This window comes from Zingiber officinale, chromosome 2A (assembly GCF_018446385.1).
Source record: "Zingiber officinale cultivar Zhangliang chromosome 2A, Zo_v1.1, whole genome shotgun sequence".
Classification (NCBI taxonomy): domain Eukaryota; kingdom Viridiplantae; phylum Streptophyta; class Magnoliopsida; order Zingiberales; family Zingiberaceae; genus Zingiber; species Zingiber officinale.
In genome coordinates this window covers 36341120-36357652 of record NC_055988.1, presented here as the reverse complement: position 1 = coordinate 36357652, position 16533 = coordinate 36341120, and positions in this window count along the sequence as shown.

The window sequence follows — 16533 nt, the reverse complement described above, 5'->3', positions numbered from 1 at the left end:
ATCTTGAGGGCATTAGGTTACAAAGAGAAGGTATAACTAATAGTTTTCTTCCGCATCATACTAGTTATTTTTCTTTGTATGAATTCTAAATACAAGAGGCAATTAGATCTAGTTTTTCGAATTTATTTTTCGAGTTTGTGTTTTCTTCTTTTTCGAATTTGTGATTCGATTGTTCTTTTTGGTTAACCTAGAGTTATTTAAGGAAATTAAATATTAGCTTTCCTTAAAAGGCTTTGACTAGGCGGTGGTGGTTGCTCCCATATCCAAGAAGGTCATGTGCCTCGCCATGCAGTCCTGGAAGTCAATTTTGAAAATTAATATTTAATGAAATTAATAACATAGGTGGATTTGAATCAATAGTGTTAAGTTCCTCTTGCGATTCAAATCTAAACCATTAAGAACAAATAAGTTAAATTTGGAATCAATGATGTTAAGTTCCGTCTGCGATTCCTAATTTAACTTCTAAAGAACACAATAGGTTATTTAAGGAAAGGTTCGACACTTGTACAAAAATTTTTGTACAGTGGAACCGGTATGTTTTCCTAGGACTAACCAACAAAGACAGCTTTCCTTATCAAATGTCTTGAAGAAAACATCCATATGAAGCAACCAGAGGGGTTCATTTATAAAAGGCAAAGAGTATCTAGTATGCAAGCTAAATCGGTCTATTTATGGACTGAAACAAGCTTCAAGATCTTGGAACATCCGGTTTAATGAAGTAATCCAATCATATAGATTTATTTAGTGTCCGGATGAGTCTTGTGTATACAAGAAGTGTGATGGAAACGTGGTGGTATTTCTTGTACTGTACGTAGATGACATTTTGTTAGTTGGAAACAATATCAAAGTGTTGTCGGAAGTAAGGGTATGGTTGTCCAAACAATTCGATATGAAAGACTTAGGAGAATGCGCACATATTCTTGGGATCAAAGTAATAAGGGATCGCAAGAAAAGGATGTTGTGCTTGTCCCAAGCTTCATATATCGATACATTCCTTGCTCGTTTTAGCATGCAAGACTCCAAGAAAGGTTTTCTACCTTTTAGATATGGAGTAGCTTTATCTAAAGAGATGTCTCCAAAGACATCAAAGGAGATAGAGGACATGAAGGCAGATCCTTATGCTTCGGCTGTCGGAAGCCTAATGTATGTTATGTTGTGCACGAGACTGGATATCTATTTTGTCGTGGGCATGGTTAGCAGATATCAAAGTAACCCTGGACAAGGACATTGGACTGCTGTAAAGCATATATTAAAGTACCTGAGAATGACTAGAGATTATATGCTCGTTTACCAAACAGATGATTTGATCCTTGTGGGTTACATGGATTCTGACTTCCAATCAAATAGGGACAATAGTAAGTCTACATCAGGTTATGTGTTTACTTTAGGAGGTGGAGCCATTGCATGGAGGAGTATTAAGCAGAAATACGTTTCTAACTCAACCATGGAAGCTGAGTATGTAGCAGCCTCTGAAGCAGCCAAAGAAGTTATGTGGCTTAGGAACTTCCTAATGGACTTAGATGTGATTCCTGGTTTACCCAAAATCATCACAATTTATTGTGATAATAGTGGTGCAGTAGTAAACTCGAAGGAACCACGAGCCCATAAGGCGAGTAAACACATAGAGTGCAAGTACCACCTGATACGAGACATCGTAAAGTGAGGAGAAGTTATTATCGCCAAGATTGCATCAGCAGATAACTTGGCAGATCCTTTCACTAAGGCCCTTTCGGTGAAAGCTTTTGATCAGCATGTTGAAGGAATGGGAGTAAAATGTATGGCAGCGTTTATGACAGCATAGTCTTTTAGTATAAGTGGGAGATTGTTAGAATGTATACTAAAAGCCTAGCTTTTCGTAAACATTTATTTTTAAATAAAGAATCACATTGGTAAAATGTCTACATTTATATGCTAAGTGTAGTTGTTTAATTAATTTATATTATAGATAACATGGTGTGTGGTGTAACATACAGAAGATCATGTTATCAATTCCTTATAAATTATAAACAGTAGCTCACGATTAAGATGGAAAAAAACAAATCATTGGAATAGTCATAGTGTAATTTGGTATTAGTTTATCTTAACTATAAAATTACACTAATACACTCTGAGGGTGCGTTTGGTTCAAGTTATCATGTATAACCATGGTTATGTGATAACTAGGTAATCACATAACCAAGGTTATGGGGAATAAAACATAACCAAATGTTGTTTGATTTAATCTAGGTATTGCAACAAAAATATGTTTGTTTGAAGGTTTTAATGAATAACCTAATTTAGTATTTTACTAGATTACCCTTAGTTACAAAACCAACTATACATAATAATAATAATAATAATAATATTATTATTATTATTATTATTTAAACGCTATTATATTTTACTATATTTTCACGTTTTTTTATTTTTATATATATATATTTTTTTTTATGTTTTTAAATTTTTTATTTTTTTATTTTTTTTTACTTTTTTTAAATATTTTAGAGGTTTTTACATTTTCCTATTTTTTAAATTTTTTAATGTTTTTTAACATTTTTTATTATTTTTTACTTTTAAAATTTTTTTACATTTTTTCTATTTATTTTATGTTTTTTTGTATTTTTTTAAAAAAATTTTAATGTTTTTTCTTTTTTTTATTTTTTTATGTTTTTTGTATTTTTTTAATTAATTTATTTTTTAAAATTTTACCATTTTATAAATTATTTTTTAATGATTTTTTATTTTTTTTAAAAAAAATATGTTTTTTTAAATTATTTTATTTTATTTTCCATTTTTTTTCTTTACATTTTACTTTTTTCACATTTTTCTTTTATCCAAGGGTATTTTGGGTAAAAAAAATTCGATAACCCCGGAATCAAGAAAAACCTCAGTTTTCCAATGTTTTCCGATTCCTGGTTGTATGCCCCTTTTGCTGACGTGTCGGGCATGAAACATTACTCGGGAATCATCGATTACCTAAATCAAACAGGGTTTTTGTTGATAACCTTGGATGGATAACCAAGGTTATCAAGGATAACCCCCAACCAAACACACCCTGAATGTATTGAGCATGACCATTTAAGGTAAGTTCTTTTTATACTGACTGCATAAAAGAACAAGACTTTTGTTATTATGGAAGTGTGTGCTCTTAATCATGATATAATAATAAGCACATATACTCAATATTCATTTCATTAATTTATCAAAGGATGTGATTTAGTTCGATAAATCAATAGGCCCGATAAGATGGGAAATGGTATTATTTATATGGTGTGTTGTTGATTATAGAATAAAACTATGTCCTAGTAATCTAGGTTGATAATGTCCCCAAGAGGAGCTCATAAGGATTGTCATGTAAACCCTGTAGGTGGACTTAGTCCGACATGACGATAAAGTAGAGTGGTACTACTCTTGGAGCTAGATATTAATTAAGTGAATTGTCAGTAACTCATTTAATTAGTGGGCATTCGATATCTTAAACACAGGGAGATTAACACACTCATGATAAAGAGGAGCCTATATAGTAATATAGGATTGGTGCAGTAATTCAATAATAACTCTTTAGTGGTATGAGTTATTATTGATGAACTCGAGTTGGGTGTTCGGGGCGAACACGGGAAGCTCAAGTTCATCGGGAGACCAAAACCAATTCCTCCTCTCGGTCCTGTTGTAGCCTCTTATTTATAAAGTGTTATACCCACTCATACCCACCTTCTTACCCACCTTAAGGTGGTCGGCCAAGCCTAGCTTGGAGCCCAAGCTAGGGCCGGCCAAACCAAGGTGAGATGGTTTAAAGAGGTGGCCGACCCTAGCTTGAACCCAAGCTTGGTGTGGTCGGCCACAATAAATTAAAAGGATTTTATTTTTAAAATTTTTCTTATGTGGAAGCCATGGTTTTAAAAGAGATTTTAAAATTTAAATCTTTCCTTTTATAGTTTTCTACAAAAGATTAAGATAAATGTTTGATATCTTTCCTTATTTGTAGTTAAAAGGAATATTTTAATTTTTGATAAAACTTTCCTTTTTTAACCATCCTCATGATTTTAAAAGAGAGTTTTAAAATTTAAATCTTTCCTTTTATAGTTTATACAAAATATTAAGAAAAGATTTGATATATTTCCTTATTTGTAGATTGAAAGGAAGATTTTAATTTTAGAGAAAACTTTCCTTTTTGTAAATCATTAATTTTAGAGAAAACTTTCCTTTTTAAAATCATCCACATATTTTAATAGAGAGATTTCCTTTTGTGACCAACCATAAAGGGAATTTTTAAAAGAGAAATTTTATTTAAAAATTTCCGGAAACAAATTAGGAAGTTTTAATTTTATGTTTAAAACTTTCTTTCCTTGGAGGATTAGATATGGTCGGCCACATTAATAGAGAAAAGGATTTATAATTAGTTAAATTTTCCTTTTCAATGGCAAGGAAAATAAGGAAGTTTTTATTAAAACTTTCCTTATTTGCCAAGACCAAGGAATATAAAAGAGAGGGTAGAGGTGCCTCACCCCATAAGAATATACATCTAGTATTCCTCTCTTTTCTTCCTTGGTGTGGTCGGCCCTCTTCCTTCCCCTCTCTTCTTCTTGTGGCTGAACCTCCTCTTCTCTTAGAGTTCTTGTGGTGGCCGAATCTTGCTTGGAGAAGAAGGAGAGAAAGGAGGCTTTGTTTCTAGCATCCCTTAGAGCTTGGTGGTGGTGGTCGAACCTCATCTTCTCTTGGAGTTCTTGTGGTGGCCGAAACTTGCTTGGAGAAAAAGGAAGCTTGGGTGGATTCTCATCTCGGTAGATCGTCGCTCACATGACGTCCGAGATAAGAAGAGGAATACGATAGAAATTGTTGGTGCGGGAAGCATCCGACGATCGAACCTGAGTTTTGAAAATGGCAAAAGATTCAAAGTTAACGGTTGTTGTAATCTAACATGGTTGAATGAGTATTTCAGGAAAGTCCTAGCTGCGGTTAGGCAAAGGGAAAAACCCTAGGGGGTGGTAACCCTAGGTCATAGGGGGTGGTAACCCTATGCGGAAAGTCTTGCCAGGTCGATGGCTTCAGGCAAAAGTCCTAGGGGGTGGTAACCCTAGGTGGAAAGTCCTGGTGTCGCGAACCAGGTGAAAGTCTGGACTAGCCGGGAAGCGGATGTCCAGCAGAAAGTCCGGAAGCATCGAGTGCTGAGCAAAAGTCCAGTCGATCTGGAGGATCGACTGGCAACAGGTAAATCTCCCCGTAGAGGGAACAGTAGGCGTCGGGTCGACCTAGGATTTCCGGTTGGAAATCCGAAGTCAGACTCGGACAGTCCGAAGACTGTCAATTATTCTTTACGATGTTTTGTCTTATTCTAACACTGTCTTGCAGGGGATTTTGCTCGGACTGACCTTTGTTTGCAGGTGAGGAACCTGCTGGAAAAAGGCTGTCCGGGCGCCCGGGATGGATCCGGGCGCCCGGGACCAAAGTTTATCCCCTGCGCGAAGTTGACACGTGGAGCATCCTGGTTGGTTGGCCACGTCACACTCCAGGCACCCGGAAGGGATCCAGGCGCCCGGAACCTCATATAAAAGAAGGGTCGAGGTGCAGCACCAAGTACAACGACAATCTAAGTAATCTCCCTGCGACAAGCTGCTAACGACTCGATCCAGAAAGTGCTGCAACGACACCCGACAACCCGGAGCTTCGATTTAGTCTTTTGTTGTCGATATAATCTGTTTACTGCTTTAAATGGTAGTTAATCTGTAATAGTTTTATCGTGCTTATAGTTGTTGCCCACGGAAAGCGATCAAGGATCGCGGGCCTTCGAGTAGGAGTCGCTTTAGGCTCCGAACGAAGTAAATCTTCCTGTCTCTCTGTGTTTGTTATTTCTTTATTCCGCTGCGCTTTTACTCGTTTGTTTTACGAATCGAAAGAAATAGCCACGAACGCTATTCACCCCCCCTCTAGCGTGGTCTCGATCCAACAATTGGTATCAGAGCGGGGTCATTTTGAATTGGTGCAACCACCTTTCAAAACAAATTTTTCTTTCGATTTTATATTTTTCGGAGTCAATTAGAATTTAGCCTTAAAGCTTTATTCTAATTCTTTTATCGAATCGGCTTTTGCCCGAAGTTGGTGCAACACCACTCGAGCTCGTTATTACTACTATTCTTTATTCCCGCACTACTAATCCAAGACGTAGTCTTGGAACATATATTTTTGTTGTTTTTGTTGCATATTACAAATGGCTCAACAAGAGGGGTTCAGTACTGTTCGTCCCCCACTATTCTCCGGAGATGATTTCGGTTATTGGAAGGGAAGAATGGAGACGTATCTGAAGATTCAGTTTGAAACACGGATGATCATTAAGACGGGACTTCAGCTACCTTCCGATGATGACGGCAATCCAACCCCCTGCGAGAAGTGGGACGCCTCTCTAATCAAAAAGGTGGAAGCCGACGCCAAAGCTACCTGCACCCTCCAGTGCGGCCTTACCAAAGAAGAACTCAACAGAGTCGGCCCGTTCTCTTCCGCAAAGGAGCTCTGGGAAAAGCTAGTCGAACTCCACGAAGGCACTAACGACACCAAGGTAAGTAAAAGAGATCTTTTACTTAATAAATTATATAATCTAAAGATGCAGGAAGGCGAGGCAGTTCTCTACATGCGAGAATCCAAGACATCCTCAATTCTCTTCACGGAATCGGACAGAAGATAGAGAATCGGGACGTCATAAGGTATGTTTTAAACTCATTTCCAAGGAACACATTGTGGGCATCAATGGTAGATGCCTACAAAGTTTCCAAGGACTTGTCTTCAATAAAATTAGACGAATTATTTTGTGAATTTGAACTTCATGAGCAGACTAATGCACAGCCAACCGAGAAAGGTATTGCGTTGGTTGCAGGTACAAGTCGAACACGGGAACCGAGATCACGACGAAGAATGGAACCGGAGTCGGAGGTTGAACCAGACTCAGACGATGAAGACATTGAAATTACAACCGAGCTGGTAAACCTCGTGAAGAAGCTCTACAAAATGAAGGGCTTCAACAAAAGAGATCTAAAAAAGGGAGTAAAAACGAAGGAAGGTTCACAGAACTCAAAGATGAAGTTTGAAGTTACATGCTACGGCTGCAACCAAAAAGGGCACATCAAATCCAACTGCCCTAACCTGAAGGAAGTCAAAAAGCAAAGAAGGAAAAAGGTCCTTAAGGCAACATGGGACGAATCTTCATCGGAGGACGACGACGACGAGCTCGAACAGACGAGTCTACTCGCATTAATGGCCCGGGACCAAATCGTCGAATCCGGAAGCGAGAGCGAGTCCGAGGCGGAGTCCGAGCAAAGCCACGGATCCGTATCCGTTTCTGAAGGACCAGACCCCGCTGTAAGTATCTCCCGGTTAAACATTTTAGTTAGCTATTTATTGCGCAAATTAGCTAAGTCAAACCTGAAAGTTAAGTCACTTCTAAAGGAAGTATCTGTCCTTAAAAAAGTGGCTAACACTAAAACCTTACCTGACCAGAGTCAGACTGAATTTCCAACTCAAGTTCTTAAACTTGAGGAAGAAAATTCAAGTCTAAAAAATCAGGTTAAAGATTTAAAAACTACTTTAAAACGGTTTTCTTTGGGCTCCAAGAACTTGGACTTAATTCTTGGGACACAAAGGGCCATTTACAATAGAACTGGGCTAGGATATAAAAGTAAATATAAATCTTACTTATCCTTAATAAACAAACTGTAACACCCCTAGAAAGCCTAGATAAGAAAATAAGGGTAATGAGAGTACGAATGAAAAGAAGATGTAAATATTCTATATTAAGATGGATTTAGATGATTAAAACTTTATGGAAGAAAAATAAAGTTGAGAATATAATCATCTATACATGATTTAAAATGTATGGAATTAATGTGGACAAAAGAAAGAAATAAGAGATAATATGTACATGTATGAAATATTTATGCATAATGCATAATATATATGAATTATTATGTGTAAAAGAAAATAAAATGTTAGAAGAGAGATTGAACCTTGGATCTCTTGTAGGGAACATGTATAGGATACCAAAGGGGATAGGAGAATTATTAGTAAAGAGAGGAAGGATTAAGTAGTTAAGAATAAGAAAGGATTCTTCTACTTAAAAAGAAAAAAGAAGTAAAAATATGCATAACCAAGTTTTGAACCTTGGTTCTCTTGTGGATGCATGCATGTGTTAACCAATTGGGATAAGAGAGGATATTGTAAGAGGAGAGATAGAAAATTTTATTAAAGGAGAGAAAAGAGAGAGATTAAGAGAGAACTCACAAGGCATATCTCTAGAATATTCCTATCATAAAGAAGAGGAATAAATGGGGAGGATGAATCAAGTCAAATTTCCTCCCCTCATTTTAGTATAAATAGGCATGGAGGGGTGACTTCAAATTCATCCTCCACTCCTCTCCCTCTTCTCCTCCCTTTGTGCCGAGACCTCCCTCTCCCTCTCTTTTCTTCTTGTTGCCGAGCAACACAAGAGGAAGGAAGCTCCTCTTCCTTCTCACTCCCTCCCTCTTCTTTCTTTCTTGTTGTTGCCGAGCAACACAAAGAGGAAGAAGCCTCTTCTTCCTCCTCCTCTCCACCAAAAGACCTAGCCACTCCTCTCCTCCATTGGTGCCGAGCAAACAAGCAAGGAAGAAAGGTCCCCAAGCAAGTTCTCAAACCTAGGAAATTTAAGCGAAGAAGGTAAGCTTCCCCTCACCTGTGGTACAAGGCTTTTTTTTTATATGTTTTTATGTGAAATTTATGTAATGCCATGATATGTGATAGCATATGAAATGCTATACATAATGAGAAGAATGAAATATATGTAATTGCCATGATATGTGATAGCATATGAAATGCTATACATAATGAGAAGAATGAAATTATGTGAATGCCATGATATGTAATAGCATATGAAATGCTATACATAATGAGAAGAATGAAAAATGAAATGCATGAAAGATTGTTAAGGATATGATATGATAGTTATGCATGATAAATTACTTTGTATGGTTTGTACCAAGGGTGGGCTCCGTAAACGCCCCGGGGTCGATGGAATAAGACTCGGGCCTCGTCAGTAATGGGCTTCTGATGCCCTAGGTCGATGGAGTAAGACTCGGGCCTAGTATGTATGTATGGTAGGGTTCAAGACTTGCTACCTTGGACCTACGTATGATGTATGTGGTACAAACCGGGATCCCCAATGATGATGATATTAATTTCAAGTACTTACAAGTATAAGTTTTCAAATTCATGATGCATTGCCTGCATATGTGCTTGAATTAGCTAATGATTTGATATGATGCCATGATGATATGAATATGATACCTTTGTATGTTATATGCTTATGATATTACGCATGATATTAATATACGATGATTTTCGGTTTTAGTGAGTAGGAAAGGAACTTACTGAGCCATGAGTGCTCACAGCTTACTTTCCTTGTACCGCAGATCAAAGAACTGGATGAACTAGAGGAGCAACAGGAGGAGCGGATAAGGATGTGTGTGGTGGTGGCTCGGCAAAGAACGATTCGAACAGATTAATATGATTAGTTATAGAATCAATATATGCATATTTCATCTGTGATATCATGCTTAATAAATTAAATTCTTTAAAGTTTTTATTCTTCCGCTGTTATAGTAAAACATGTACGTAAGTAGTATAAGAACGTAGCGCCGCCTTTGGTTTGGTAAGAAGGGCGGGCGTTACACAAACAAAGTAGTAACACAGCCCAAGCATGGGTCCCCAAGTCTAAATTGATCAATCAAGTTGGACTTGGTCAATACTGGGTCCCGAAGGATCAAATACATTACCTCGATAGACCATATCGAGGCCGTGATCCAGGGGGAGCAAAGAGAAAAACGATAATTCGAAATTAAACTATAAATTCAAAAATTCAATTCAAAATTCGAAATTAAATTATAAATTCAAAAATTAAAAATTCGAAATTAAATTATAAATTCAAAAATTCAATTCAAAATTCGAAATTAAATTATAAATTCAAAAATGAAATTCAAAATTCGAAATTAAATTATAAATTCAAAAATAAAATTCAAAATTTGAAATTAAACTATAAATTCAAAAATGAAATTCAAAATTCGAAATTAAACTATAAATTCAAAAATTCAATTAAAAATTCGAAATTAAACTATAAATTCAAAAATTCAATTAAAAATTCGAAATTAAATTATAAATTCAAAACTTCAATTCAAAATTCGAAATTAAATTATAAATTCAAAAATGAAATTCAAAATTCGAAATTAAATTATAAATTCAAAAATTCAAAATTCGAAATTAAACTATAAATTCAAAAATTCAATTCAAAATTCGAAATTAAATTATAAATTCAAAAATTCAAAATTCGAAATTAAATTATAAATTCAAAAATAAAAAATTCGAAATTAAATTATAAATTCAAAAATTAAAATTCGAAATTAAATTATAAATTCAAAAATTCAATTCAAAATTTGAAATTAAATTATAAATTCAAAAATTCAATTCAAAATTCGAAATTAAATTATAAATTCAAAACTTCAATTCAAAATTCGAAATTAAATTATAAATTCAAAAATGAAATTCAAAATTCGAAATTAAATTATAAATTCAAAAATGAAATCAAAAATTCGAAATTAAATTATAAATTCAAAAATTAAATTCAAAAAATTAAATTATAAATTCAAAAATTAAATTCAAAAATTAAATTATTAATTCAAAAATGAAATTCAAAATTCGAAATTCAAAATTTAAATTCAAAAATTAAATGAAATTCAAAATTTGAAATTAAGTAATTAAATCAAATTAAAAGGAAGGCTCCAGATTATCTGGCACCTCCGAACTTAATATACCCGATAAGGGTAACCAAGAGTAGACCACCCGGCAGGGTAATTAAGGTTAGGTAAAATGGGCTAGGTTTAACTTGACCCACAGTACTGGTGAAATTTTTTGGATGATAGTACGTTAGTGAAGCTTGGGCATCGCATGTCTAGGAAGATATGGCTTCGACCTGGTGCATTTGGCCAAGTGGAACTGACCGAAGCTACCCTTAAATGGATCCTAACTAGTTAGACCAAGGATTAGTATTAAGTTCGGTGGGTAGGACTATTTGGAAAACCTCGAAGGCATGGTTACTTTAATGAGCTGCTTGTGACTCACCATAGCCCAGAAGTTTATCCAAAGAATGCTTACTTGTTGAACTCAAAGCTAAACCTGAATCTAACACAAAGTTAAGCCAGACCTCTGAATTCAACAATAAATCATCTCACATCAATTATAGGATTCCCTGATTGACAATTTAGATCAGGTGAGATGACTAAGCAAACTAAATTTTAAATCTTACTTAAAGTTAAGTTAAACATCCTTCAAAATCAAATTAATTCAAATATCTCCAACCTAAACAGTGTTAATCAAGTTAAATTAATAATAATAATAAATAAATAAATAAAAAAACTTTAAACACTTTTCTAAACAATTGCAACAATATGACCAATTATTGTTAACTTAGCCTGGATAAGATAAAATTCTAAGGAGTCCACTTCAGTCAAACTATCTTTTTATCCATTAACAAGAAACCAATTCATTCACTTTATGTGTAGGAGTTGGATCAATGGATGTTGGATAGTGGATGCTCCAGACATATGACTGGAGATAAATTGAAGTTTTCAAAGCTCAAACTAAAAAATTTAGGATCAGTTGCATTCGGCAACAATGGTCAACTTAAAGTAATCGGAAGAGGTAATATCGAACTCAGCTCCGATTTTATTATTAGAAAAGTTCTGTTAGTTGAAAATTTCAATTTCAACTTACTAAGTATAAGCCAATTGTGTGATAGCGGATACTTAGTCACTTTTGACAAAGCTAGATGTTTAGTCAAAAATATTGAAAATCCTGAAATCACACTTAAGGGACTTAGGAAAAATAATATGTACTCAATCAATCTACCCACATCCTCAATAAAGTGTTTAATAACACAGGAAGAGGAAACTGACTTGTGGCACAGAAGACTGGGTCACACTCACACTAGACTCATTTCAAAAATGAGTCATAATGGTCTAGTTAGTGGTTTGCCCAAAATAAAATTCATTGAAAACTCAATCTGTAATGTTTGTCAACAAGGAAAACAAACTAAGTCAACACACAAATCAACAAATCTAGAAAGAACCAACTCGTTACTTGAGCTCCTTCACCTTGACCTATTTGATTCACATGGAGCCAAGTCACTAAGCAAGAACCAGTATTGCTTAGTAATAATTGATGACTACTCTAGGTTTACATGGGTAAGATTCCTAAAAAAAAAAGATGAAACCTATGAAATATTTAGTAATTTTTGCAAACTAATAGAAAATGAAAAAGATACTAAAATTAAAAGAATAAGAAGTGATCACGGGGGAGAATTTGAAAATCATAGATTTACTCAATTTTGTAAAGTAAATGGATACCTACATGAATTTTCATGTCCTAGAACCCCTCAGCAAAATGGTCTAGTGGAACGTAAAAATAGAACACTACAAGAAGCCGCTAGAACTATGTTAAATGAATATAATTTAAATCACCAATTTTGGGTTGAAGCAATAAATACGCAAATCATATTCAAAATAGAATTTTAATCAACAAATTTCACAAGAAAACCCCTTATGAACTATATTATCATAAAATTCCTAACTTAAACTATTTAAAAATATTTGGGTGTAAAGTTCACATTTTAAATACTAAAGATTATTTAGGAAAATTCACACCCAAATCTAACCCAGGAATATTTTTAGGATACTCCTCAAATAGTAGAGCCTATAGAGTCTACAATCAAAACACCCTAAAAGTTGAAGAAACAACTAATATAATATTTGATGAAGAAAATAATCTACCAAATATAAATGTGAATGTTGAACCAAGAAATATAGAAGATGATGAAATTCAACCAAACCTTAATAAACCAGAGGAACCAGCCCCTGACCCAATTATAAGACCAACTAGGGCCAGTACTTCTCATCCACCTGACCAAATTTTGGGTGATCCAAACCTAGGAGTCAGAACTAGATCTTCCTATAGAATCCATAGTCAGATTGCCCTAATTTCTAAAATCAAACCTAAAACAATAGAAGAAGCACTACCCAACCCGGACTGGATCATAGCTATGCAGGAGGAATTAGCCCAATTTGAAAGAAACCAAGTCTGGGACCTTGTACCTAAACCCATAGATAAATCAATAATAGACACCAAATGGGTGTTTAGAAATAAGTTGGATGATCAGGGTGATATCATAAGAAACAAAGCCAGACTAGTAGCCAAAGGGTTTAGTCAAGTTGAAGGATTAGACTATGATGAAACCTATGCACCGGTAGCTAGACTCGAATCCATTCGAATGCTATTAGCCTATGCATCAAATAAAGGGTTTAAATTATACCAAATGGATGTTAAGTCAGCCTTTTTAAATGGTTTCATCAAAGAAGAGGTCTATGTAAGCCAACCCCCAAGATTTGAAGACTTAAACAATCCTACTCACGTATTTAAGTTAAAAAAAGCCTTGTATGGACTTAAACAAGCCCCTAGGGCATGGTATGAACGGTTGTCCAATCACTTAATTTCCAAAGGCTTCAACCAAGGTCAAATAGATCCAACTCTATTCGTAAAAACTGTAGAAAAAGACATCTTCATAGCCCAAATCTATGTTGATGATATAATTTTTGGATCTACTAACTCTAAATTTCTAAAAGAATTTGTTAAATTAATGGAAAGTGAATTTGAAATGAGTATGGTTGGTGAACTTAATTTTTTCTTAGGCTTACAAATAAAACAAACTAAAGATGGAATTTACATTTATCAAACTAAATATGCTAAGGAGTTAATTAAAAAATTCTGCATGGAAAATTCAAAGATAATAAACACTCCAATGGCAACCAACATCAATATTGACTCTGACCCAGTAGGAAAACCAGTAGACCCAAAATATTATAGAAGTGTAATAGGTAGTTTATTGTACCTAACTTCAAGCCGACCTGATATATTGTTTGCTGTAGGTATGTGCGCAAGATACCAATCCTGTGCAAAAGAGTCACACTTAACCTATGTTAAAATAATACTTAGGTACATTAAAGGTACTCTAAATATAGGACTCTGGTACCCTAGAACTTGCACTCTTGACCTTCATGGCTATTCTGACTCAGATTACGCTGGATGCAAGTTAGATAGAAAAAGCACAAGTGGCAGTTGTCAATTTCTAGGGCAATGCCTTGTAAGTTGGTCAAGTAGAAAGCAACATTGTGTTGCTTTATCTACCACTGAAGCTGAATATATAGCCTTAGGTGAATGTGCATCTCAATTGTTATGGATGATGCATACTCTTAAAGACTATCAGCTAGATTATCATAAAACAAAAATTTCAATTGATAATATAAGCTCAATAAATCTAACAAAAAACTCAATTTATCACTCAAGGACTAAACATATAGAGGTGAAGCATCATTTTGTAAGGGATCATGTAGCTAAGGGTGATATTATACTCAACTATGTTGAGTCAAAATCAAACCTAGCTGACATTTTCACAAAACCCTTACCTGAACTTGAGTTCAGCTCACTTAGAAGACAAATAGGTATGTGTTGGGTAGAATAGATACTATAACTTTATATTCTTTACTTGTTTTTTTTAACTTCTAGGCAAAATTGATTTTCCAAAATCCCCACTTTGCTAGACTTTCAAAAGTTGGATTTAGCCTAGGATTTACCCTTAGAAAACATGTTCCCCCAGGACTCAGCCAGAGCATCTCACAAACACCTAGGTTTACCTTGATTGTGTTTGTAAAACATAGAACGGTGTGAGATGCATAGGGTACATCCTGGACTCAAGAATGCTTATTTCTGTGCATCAATATGAGTCTGGGCATTAAATACATAATTAACAGTAATCAAATCAAGTCTTCCAGCCTTAGTCAAATCTAACTGGATCAATTGACTTGACTTGACTAACCAGGTGAACACTGTTGCCCTCTAGGCAATCAGCAAGTAGCTAAATGGTTAGACAGTTGGTGGAGGCAATATTAAAAGTTTAAGCATGTTTGTACTTAAGGGCTCTGATACCTGATCAAAATCAAATCTTGACTCATGCTTGAACTTTAGAACACTGAAACCTTACTAAAACTAAATTAAGGTTATCTCTTCTCCTTTGCCTTAAGTATTCCTGAAATTTATCTCAAAAACATTCCTTTTCTCCAAACTTAACTTTCAAATATCTTCTTCTTTGGAAATTTTTTTTAAACCCTTTTGAAAATTCATTAAGTTGTTAAAGCTTTAAAAATTATTTTTCCTTGCAAATTTATTTGAAAATCTCTGAAGTTGAAACTTGTATTTTGAAATTTTTCTATGAATATTTTGGAAACCAATGTTTTTCTATAGACTCCATAGACTCAAAAAGAGCTCATGTTTTTCGATGTCTATTCAAACAAAATAAATTCTAAGGTGTTGTCCTTCACTTTCCTTGCCTAAGTTAAAATGTTTTTAATTCTGTCTTGAAAAATTAAGTTTTTCAAAACTAGCTCATTTTTGATATATGGCAAAGGGGGAGAGTAGAGAAATTCAAAGTAGAGAAACTCAAAAGAAAAAGGAAACCCTGTATTAAGGGGGAGCTTCACAAAAAGTTTACAAAAAGTTTAAGTGTTAGCTTAAGTTAGGCGTTCATTTGAATTTATATACTTAAGCTTGCTTAATATACTTATGCATTTGTTTTTTTACTTAACTTTGAATTTGGGTTGCCATAATCAAAAAGGAGGAGATTGTTGGTGCGGGAAGCATCCGACGATCGAACCTGAGTTTTGATAATGGTAAAAGATTCAAAGTTAACGGTTGTTGTAATCTAACATGGTTGAATGAGTATTTCAGGAAAGTCCTAGCTGCGGTTAGGCAAAGGAAAAACCCTAGGGGTGGTAACCCTAGGTCATGGGGTGGTAACCCTATGCGGAAAGTCTTGGCGGTTCGAGGGCAAAAGTCCTAGGGGTGGTAACCCTAGGTGGAAAGTCCCGTGTCGAACCGTGTGAAAGTCTGGACTAACCGGAAGCGGATGTCTAGCGTAAAGTCCGAAGCATCGAGTCTTGAGCAAAGTCCGGTCGATCCGGAGGATCGATCGGCAATGTAAATCTCCGAGTGGAGTAGGTGAGGACGCGTTCCCGTAGAGGGAAGTAGGCGTCGGGTCGACCAAGGATTTCCGGTTGGAAATCCGAAGTACAGTCCGAAGACTGTCAATTCTTCTTTACGATGTTTTGTCTTATTCTAACACTGTCTTGCAGGGGATTTTGCTCGGACTAACCTTTGTTTGCAGGTGAGGAACCTGCTGGAAAAAGGCTGTCCGGGCGCCCGGAGGTCCGGGCGCCCGGGACAAAAGTTTATCCCCTGCGCGAAGTTGACACGTGGAGCATCCTGGTTGGTTGGCCACGTCACACTCCAGGCGCCCGGAAGGGATCCAAGCGCCCGGAACCTCATATAAAAGAAGGGTCGAGGTGCAGCACCAAGTACAACGACAATCTAAGTAATCTCCCTGCGACAAGCTGCTAACGACTCGATCCAGAAAGTGCTGCAACGACACCCCGACAA